Genomic DNA, 9,667 nt, shown 5'->3' with positions numbered 1-9,667 from the left:
CATTATTCACCTTTTGCTCTAAGTTCAGAAGCTGCAAGTGCTAGGAGAGTGTGAGAGTTAAACACTTGGGTGGGAAAGTCATAAGCTTAATCATCTTTAGCTTATCAAACACTTTGGGAAGTAAGGTTCTTTAGTATTTCGGTTGTGGTTAGATTGGTCTTGCAAGTCTTTGAGGTAAACCCGAAACTCTATTTCATTTGTTTCATGTTATTTTCTTTCTCAAAGCCTTCTACTCAGTCCCCTAACCTCATTCATATTTTGGTTAGGGAATCCAAGCTCTTAAGCACATAAGTTTCGGTAAGCATATTTCTCAATGGTTTAGTCTTCCTATTCATGTTCATTTCTTCTTCTCCATAAGACTCACTCTTTCTCATATGGTTTTAGGAGTGTTCCAAAAGTCCAAACTCAGTCCATCATATCCCGGTAACTTTGGTAAGGAAAATAGGATAGAATCTATATGTTCATTGCTTATGTTATCTTATGTGTTATGTTATGAAATATGATATGTTATGAATATGTTATGAATGTGTATGTTTGTAGGCTTGGGCTTATGCCCTATTTGACTAACAAGACCCCAAAAAGATTATGGGAATATGCCTACTTAGCTAGTAGGACCCCACTAATCTCATGGGCATAAGCTTGTTTAGTCTATGGGACCCCAAGTAATAATGGCCATTATAATAAGTGTATGTATTAAGTGTTATGATATGTCTTTACGTTTATTATGAAATTTATGTGTATGACTATGTGTTAGATTTTCCTTGCTGGGCATTAGGCTCATTCCTTTTGTTTTATGTGCAGGAAATTAGCTTTAGAGGCGGTAAGATTCGTGACGCTTAGAGGATGTGTATCGATGGTGAATGGAGTCAAGGGGTCGAGCGTTATTCGATTCGAGGATGTAGTCTCATTTTATCTTTTTATGGTTTTATATGTATTTTCCGCATTTCATATGTAATTCTTTTCATTTAAATCATGTTTTGTTTTTAAAGACAATGGGATCCCATATCCTTCTTAGTATTCTATTTTGTAAGAAACTCTTATTTTTAACAAGTTACTCAGTAAAATTATGGTATTTCCGCAAAAATGTAAGTTTTATGTATAGTTTTGTTAATGGTCCAAATAGTCTAGATTAGTGGGTCATTACACTTAGTTAACGGTGAAACCGTACTTTGACCACTTCGAGTAGAGATGGCATTAACCTCTTTGAAATTTGTATCTGGAGAGGAGGAGGTTTGTGCCATGTGTTGCCCTTTTTTATGGATTAGAGGTTGAGCGGGAAGTCTACCATGCTCTTGAATTGCCAAAGTAGTGTTTAGCTTTGTCATTTGGACTTTTATGTCTTTCATTTCCTATATCATTTTTGTGAAAAAATATTTGAGTTCTTGAGTTGAGGCTATTTGTGTTTGCACAAGCATTTGCAAAGTATTCTTAAGAGAATTACTTGACTGCGTGTTATTTTGAGGAGCAATGTATGCTTTTGGTGGTTGTTGCTTCTCAGGCCTCCATTGCCTCCCAGATGCTTGGTTTGAATCCTTCCAGTTGGAATTTGGATGGTTACGCCAACCAAGATTGTAAGTGTTTGAGAAAGGGTTATAAGGCTTCTTGTAATCCCCTAAAGCATTGCATTGTTCCTCATTTCGTCCTCTTAACTCACCAAGAGTTGGGCACTCTTACGGTTGATGTTCCACCCCTCCACAGATGAAGCATGGATCTCGTGTCTCTACCTTTGAAACCATGTGGATTCCTCTACCTTCTTGAGATTTGAAAGCCTCGAATTGTTGTCTCAATGATTCAATTTGGCTTTTGACGTTGTCATCTCCCCTTAATTGGTAGATTCCAGTTGATCGTGGCTTGTCCATAGGACTCGGTCCATTCCATGTGTGGGAATTTTCAGCGAGATCGTCGAGGTACTCGAAAGCTTCATCAGGATCTTTTTGAAGGAATTTTCCATTGCAAATCATTTGTACGAATTGTCTTTGTTCGATTGTGAGACCGTCATAGAAATAGCTGATCAGACGTCAACTTTCGTATCCATGATGTGGGCATTGATTTATCAAATCTCTAAACCTCTCCTAGACCTGATGGAAAGTTTCATGGTCTTTTTGGGTGAAGGTAGAGATTTGCCTCTTAAGGCTGCTAGTCTTATGGGGCGGAAAATATTGGGCAAAGAATGCTTTTGTCATTTTGTCCCATGTTCTGATAGATCTAGGCCTTAAGGAATACAACCAACTTTCTGCTTTATCTTTGAGAGAGAAAGGAAAAAATTTCAATCTCACAATGTTGGTGACATCAACTCGGTTGTTGAATGTAGCCACCACCTCTTCAAATTCCCGTATATGCACGTACGGACTCTCATTTTCCAACCCATGGAAGGTTGGTAAGAGGTTAATCATGCTAGGTTTGAAATTGAAATTTGGCATATTGTTGGGATACATTATGCATGAAGGTGTGGCTGTACGCGTAGGATGTAAATAATCCTGTAGCGTTCTTGGTTGGACTTCATCTTGATGAGACATCGTGGGTGGTTCAGGAAATCTCGGTGAATCAGGAGAATTTGAACGAATGGAAGAAAACGATGAACTATGAGAGTTTTCTAAAGCTTCTACTTGTTGTCTCACGAATCTCCCTAGTGCGTCTCTAATTTGTGGCATAAATATATATATATTATTTTGTAAGTATTATAAGTGCAAGTGTGTAATAGTGTAATAAGTATACACCAAAAATGTTCCCAGGCCAATTGGGAAGGCTTCCAAGGTACCACTTTAGGCCCAAGAGCTTTTCTAGAACTCCTCGAGGTTCTTAGGAAAGGTTGGAGGGTAACGCTATCACATACCTTATTTAAGAACCAATTTTTCTAAGACAGAACAAGTTTGGTTTTTACTGATTTCCAAAATTACACAAATGTTCTCAATACTTTTTTTTATGCTTTAAAATTTTATGATTTAAAATTTTATGCTTTTTTTCGGAAAAAAACCTAAATCTAGAAAATAAATTCTAAACCTAAAAGTAAAATGAACAAAGAAAAAACTAAAAATAAAGATCACTAAGGAAAAAAAAAGAAGAGAAATTAAAAAAATATTATACTACTTTCTTTTTTAAAAAATAAAAATAAAATAATTTACTATGCAAACCTTTAATTGTAGAATTACCTCCCCGGCAGCGGCGCCAAAAATTGATATCGCCCAATAAACTCCTAAGCGGTCGCAGTAGTAACCGAGCTATGTCGTATCCACAGAGAGGTAAAATACAAAAAATAAAAATTAGTAAATTAGAAATAATAAACTTTGAAATAATGTAACTTTGAAAATAATATATTTTTTAAACACTAAATAAACAAAATTAAGGAATTTAGAATCAGGGAGAAAATATGGAAGGCGTAAGTTTCATTCTTGAAAACATATATATATATATATTTTAATAAAATTAATTCATTCTACTCAACTATAATTCTACACCATTAATTATAGTTGGAAAATATATATAATATAGCTCACCTTAAAACATGTTCTTAATTAAATTATACTAACTTATAATTTTAAAAACCTATCATATTATATACCTTAGAGCAACAAAATACCAATGACAAAATGCAGTAAAAAGCATATAATATAACAAATATTATAAATTAAATTAAGAACCTAGATTACATAAGAAGAGCATGACTAGACTTATGTAAAAGACACTAATAAATTTAGAATAAAAATTAGAAGAAAATAAATTTAATTGTAACAAAGATATAGAAATTAAGAACAAAATAAAGAATCAATATATTAAAAATATAATGTGAAACATGAACTTTACTCTAGCCTTTCCACAAGAGAATTTAGCCTAAAATAGGCATTGTTTTCACTCAAAGAAATGAAAGAAAAATAAGAAAAAATGTTTTTCTCTCTAACTATACTCTCCACACTTAGTTCCACAATCTGATGATTTTTTCTTCCATTTGGCTCTCTATTTATAGTGGAAATAGGACCCAACATGTGTAAAATCGTGTACAAAATAGTGGAAAAGTGGCTACAAAAACTGATAAGTGGGACATGTGTTGGGCTCGGATTGGCTTTGGAAAGATGTTGCTGGTGGAGTGGGGGACAAGGAGGGTGACGTGGCGTGTGCTGATTGGGTTGGTAGTGGAGTGGCAGCTGTGTTGTTGGGGCATGGGGAGCAGCCGCCAGGCACGCGTCAGACGGCGTTAGGCGGCGTGGCAGCTGGTAGGACCAGCGGGGGAGGCGCGTCAGGTGGCAGGCGTCTCACGTCAGCAGCTCGACTCGCCTCAGTGGCTCGGATTGGACACGTGGGCATTGCTGAAAGCTTGGGCTTGGGCTTGGGCTTGGGCTCGCCTTGGGCTTATTTGGGCCATTCCATCTTCAAAAATGCAATTTTTTTTTCATGATTTCTTCGATTGTAATTCTTTCTTTCTTCTTTCTTTTTCTTTGTGTCAAAATACGTTTTATTTCCTGAAAATTGAACATAAATTAAATTAAAATTAATATTTTCAAATATAAAATATATGGCAATAAATCCATGAAAATATTAATTAAAACTTAATTAATTTTAAAATTTAAGACTAATAAAATGATACTTTTGAACACTAATCAGAGGATTTGTTGGAGCATTTTGTCTTCGTGATCCTGTCCAAACCACCCCTCGTGGATTTTCATGGGCATTCCTGGGGGCTGGTGAAGAAGGCACCGAACTTGGGGTTGTAGTCCTAACCGACCGACTGACATGTTGACGACCCCTATGATGATCGTTGGGTCGAGCATTCTGGCGATCTTGCCCTGTAGGTACAGAACTTGGAGTTGCGATTCTGACTGATTGATTCGGTTTGGATCGGTTATTCCCGTGGGACTTATGAGACCCACTCTGCCTCTTTCCGACATTAACATCGATTGCCAGAGGGGGTTACCGAGCCAAAACCTCCTCAATCTGCCTATTTGCCTTAGCGAGATGGCTCCTCAACTGCGTGTTTTCCAACTCGACGATAGTTAGGTAGTCTGGATTTGGATTCAGTGGCAATGACGCCGAACTCCCAGTGTTGCATTGTCCTGCCAGTTGTTTTCCCGGATGTTGCTGAATCTCAGGGCCTCATTCGTCCAGAACAGCGGTATGATGGGGCTCCTACCCACCAAAATGTTCCATCTCATTTTCATGCATTGAGCGAGTGAGCATCAGGATGAGAATCGACTGGGATTTTGATGAAGCACTAATTTTCTCTCAATGAAAGCACCAAACTATTGACGGGTTTTTTCACCAAAAGTGTATTAAGAAATAATAAAGAAAATTAGTGCTTAATGGTAAACCGTAATGGAAAATAATCGAAATTCACTCAAGAACACAGAACTTTTACATGGTTCAGTGGTTAAAATCCACCTAGTCTACGAGTCAATATTATTGTTGTTTCTCTCTCTATTTTGGCAGAGTTTCGGTATTACATAATCCTTCCTCTTTCTTGTCCAATATTCCCAATATTTATAGGGGAATTCCATGGACAGGTTTGGGTAACCGCGTGAGTCAATCACGCATTTACATAATGTCTACATTCAATACAAATAATTCCCATTTATATTGGGATATGATTTGATCACAAAGTAAATATGTCATGTTATCTTGGATAATAAATATGACAACTTGGTCATGAATAAGCATATAAGCAAATCCTGAATCTCTGGGGATCCTTCAGTATGCAGAATGCGTTATATCTGAATCACCCGAACTGCATATCTTCCACAGGCTTGCATTCTGACAACTATCCGACCCCGAGCTAGTGTTGTGATGACTTATCTTATTCGTAGTTCGTGGTAAAGTCAGGACGCCTAACACCAGGTCTGACCATTACAAACCTCGAGCTGTCCGTATAGATAATAATCATATATTCTACTTGACTACTTTTCCACGTAATTATGTACCAGCTGTACCCGAGCTGAGTGAATGAACTCGTGCTAAGATTAGGGTACAACACGATTGCTTATAAATCTATAGATAATAAACAATTTATATCTCTTATTCAAAAACTAATCAGTCAAGATATTTTATTTAATTATTTATTTTAATAAAATTAAAACAATAATTAAATAAATAAACATATTAACCATATTTTGACAGATTTAAATTTAAACAATTCAAATTCAAATACTGGGCATATGGTTACACCATGTGTGGCGCCACTCACTGTGGCGCGTGGCACTCTTTAGTGCTTCCCAATTTTCTCATTAGTTTGTTTAACTAAAATAAGACAATATATTTATTCATTAAAAATAATATAAATATTTTTTCAAAAATAAATATCAGTTAATTTGTAATTAACTTTAACTTATATTATCAGATTTGAATAATTATCTTATACTTAGATATTATTAAACTCTCTATAATATTAATCCAAAACACGATTAATATTAATTTCAACTAATACAAAGTTTTTCAAATAAAATCTAATTAGTCAAATAATTAATTAATTAATAATACATAATTATCACTTAACACTGGAAAATTAATTCATTTGCAATTTATTCATTTTCTCCATTAATCTTGCCTATGATACCTTTACCCTTGACAGTATAGTACAGAGGCGACTCAAGGACCATAGACCTAGAATACTGAACTTCAATAAACCAGACTATTAATCAAACTCTTTAATTAAATAATCTTATTTATTAATTCCATTATTACTCAACTATAAATATGGAATTGCACTCTTAGTAATTATAGAATTATATTTACAAAGTTATTTCTTGCAGTCCATTGATATAATCAATACACGTAGTTTTGTCCTCCAATTATTGGTTCGTTAATTAAAGCTGGTCAAAGTTTACCGTTTTACCTTTCTGATTACCTCTTGTTCCTTAAGTACCATTAATTTACTAGTGAATAATTAATCTATAATCATATAATAAATTTGAGCTCAATTACTATTTAGTTGTAGAATTAACCCTTAAGGGAACCAATATTCAATCCGTTAGGAAAGCTCGGATTCCATTATTGTAAAATCATGTTCCCAACCATTCAAGTTATTGAATCTCCAAAATAAAAGTCACTAGCTTCATTATATTAAGAGACCTTAACGAATGAATCAAAAGATCCAATAGACATGAAATTGAGTTCATGACTACTCATGATTTAGAATGATCTACAAATGATCATCTTTTAAGATATGAATTAAAATTTGATGGCAAACAATAAGTTTATAAAGGAATTAATTCACATCGATCTTGTAATATATAATCTTAATTATAGCTTTATTAAGATGTCTATCCACATCAGTAATCTGAATCTAGATTACTTGCATCCATCTATGTGCTTCGTATACCGTATTAGCAACCATTGATTAAATATTCCATACTTTAATATGTTGCTAACAATTTTATTCATTATATATGATCGTAATTCTCTCGTACGCATACAAGATCATACTCTCATAAATGAATATGAAATTTTCTGATATTTATGTATAAATTGTTCAAACAATAATTACGATAATCAAATATAATAAAATTGTACTTTTATTCAAATTAATAAATTTGTCTTTTTAACAGAAGTTTCCTAAGATACTTGAAGGATATTCCGACGCAAGTTAGGGGTATGGCTATACACATAACTTTGAATATTACAATTCAAATAAACAAACCCTAGATATCCAATTTTACAATAGAGGAATAATACAAAGGAATAACACAAATAAGAAGTGATAGAGTAGACCTTTGGAGATAGAAACCCTTAGTTACATAAAATCATAAAGACTATGATTTTATGTGAATCAATGGAGATGACAAAGGCTTGACACAAATTGAATTTGTTGTCCAGAAATCTCTATTCCAAGCCTCCTTTTATAGATTGCTTGAAGCTACTACAAGTTGGAATGTGATTGGGATTTAGAATCTTTTAATCTTCATGCAAGTCAAGCTTTCTTGATGAAGATCTTGGAGAAAACTAGTAATCTTGTGAGTTAGAAAGAGAGAGAGTTTTAGAGAGAGAAAGTTTTAGAGGGAGAGAGAGAGTGTGGTGAGTGATCAAAACAAAAAAAACTCAAATGAACCCTTTAAATAGTATAGGAACCCTCATTAGTCTCAACCAGTGAGATTATAGCATTTTAAACTAAGTTTTGGAGCCAAAAATACTTAACTGTACGATCTGTACGGACCGCCCAGGCGATGTGTCGCCTGCTCCCAGGTGATGCATCGTCTAGCAGGCGATGCGACGCCACCATGCAGGTGATGCGTCACCACCATCCAGGCAATGCATCGCCTATCCGGGGGTTTAACTCCCGAGCAATGCATCGCCTCTTATAGGCAATGCAACACTGGTACCACTAATTTGACACCCCTAAACTTGCCCCAAAATGTCTCCAAATGCCTCCAAACATCTCCAAACACTTTGGACCTAAAAAGATAATTTATAGATGCCTATACCAAAAGTCGAACCACTCATGTTGACTTTAGTGAAATCGTTATAGTTTTTGCACCTCTTTGTACCTAACCAATTTCACTATGTATTTAACCGATCATAATGATCCCCCATGTGACGTCGAGTATTTTGAACACACGTTAGTAGCCGGTTGGAGCCAGTGAAGAATTATGTGGAATATTATTTTAATAAATGATATTATATGAATTTGTGATAATTCATGAATTATTATAGTTGCTGTGATGATCCGGTAAATGATCTAGTTTTATTCAAAGAAAGATTGGTCTTAGACCAATGAATAAACCCTAATGGGAGAAAAATCTCGGATTAAATAAAATAGAGAATACTATGACATAAAATATTTTGGCAACTGGGACTTTATAGTCGAGCCAATAAATTTAAGAGAATTGATTGAGGTTTGAATTCCAATCAACTGGGCTTAAGAATGAGAATTTCTTGCTCGGACATTTAAGGACATTTTGGTCAATATGTGATAAATTGCCAAAATTATGTGATATTGTGACAAATTTTATTTTTGGTCACAAATTAATTTAATTTATTATGCTTGGAGATTTAAAAACTATAGGGTAAAAATTTAGGGAATTTTAGAGAAACAAAATTTCCAAAGGGCCCTTGAGTTCCTTATAAAGTGAGGTGAAATGAGCAAGGGCATAAGAGTCATTTCCAAAGGAGGAGAGAGAGAGAGAGGGGTGGTGGAAAGGCTAGGTCCTAGGGCTCTCAAGAGCTAGTACACATAACCCAAAGAGAATAGGAAAGGTCTTACCCCACTTACAAGTTAAGGGAAAATAATCATTTTATTTTTCCTCACAAATAGTTTTTTTTTCTCTCTCAAAAACCTTTCCTCTCTTCCATTTGCTCTCTCTAACCCAAAACCCCACTAAACCCTATCCTCCATTGCTGCAACCAAGTCCCTCCATAGCTAACTACACTCACCCCCTCCATTGGAGAAATAATAAGCTCAAGGAGGAATCTTTGTTTGGAGTAAGTATCAAACCTTGTACATCTTTTCTTCTCTTTCCCTTCAAACCCAAAACCCTAGGGGTTTATTGTGTATGCATGTGATCTAATAGCCATGCATGGCATCGATCTTGTGTTCTAGGGTTCAAGAGAAGCTTGTACTAGTTGGATCTCAAAGATTGAGCACTTTTGTGATCAAGTAAAGCAAGGTAAGAAATCTTGGTAGTTTGCATGTTCTTATCCCTCATATAAGTCTTTCTACCCTAATCCTTTCTTAAAAATCTGCATCGGT

At 35.0% G+C, this 9,667-nt stretch overlaps 1 non-coding gene across 1 annotated transcript; it reads left to right on the top strand.

Moving 5' to 3' along the window:
* The first annotated feature begins 2,028 nt into the window (after nt 1-2,028).
* Nucleotides 2,029-2,135, top strand: LOC133813547 (small nucleolar RNA R71). The gene has a single exon (XR_009884556.1). It is a non-coding gene; the product is annotated as a small nucleolar RNA R71 (small nucleolar RNA).
* Nucleotides 2,136-9,667: the final 7,532 nt, after the last annotated feature.

The sequence above is a fragment of the Humulus lupulus genome, chromosome 1 (genome assembly GCF_963169125.1).
Source record: "Humulus lupulus chromosome 1, drHumLupu1.1, whole genome shotgun sequence".
NCBI classification, from domain to species: domain Eukaryota; kingdom Viridiplantae; phylum Streptophyta; class Magnoliopsida; order Rosales; family Cannabaceae; genus Humulus; species Humulus lupulus.
This window is presented reverse-complemented; position numbering and strand designations above follow the sequence as displayed.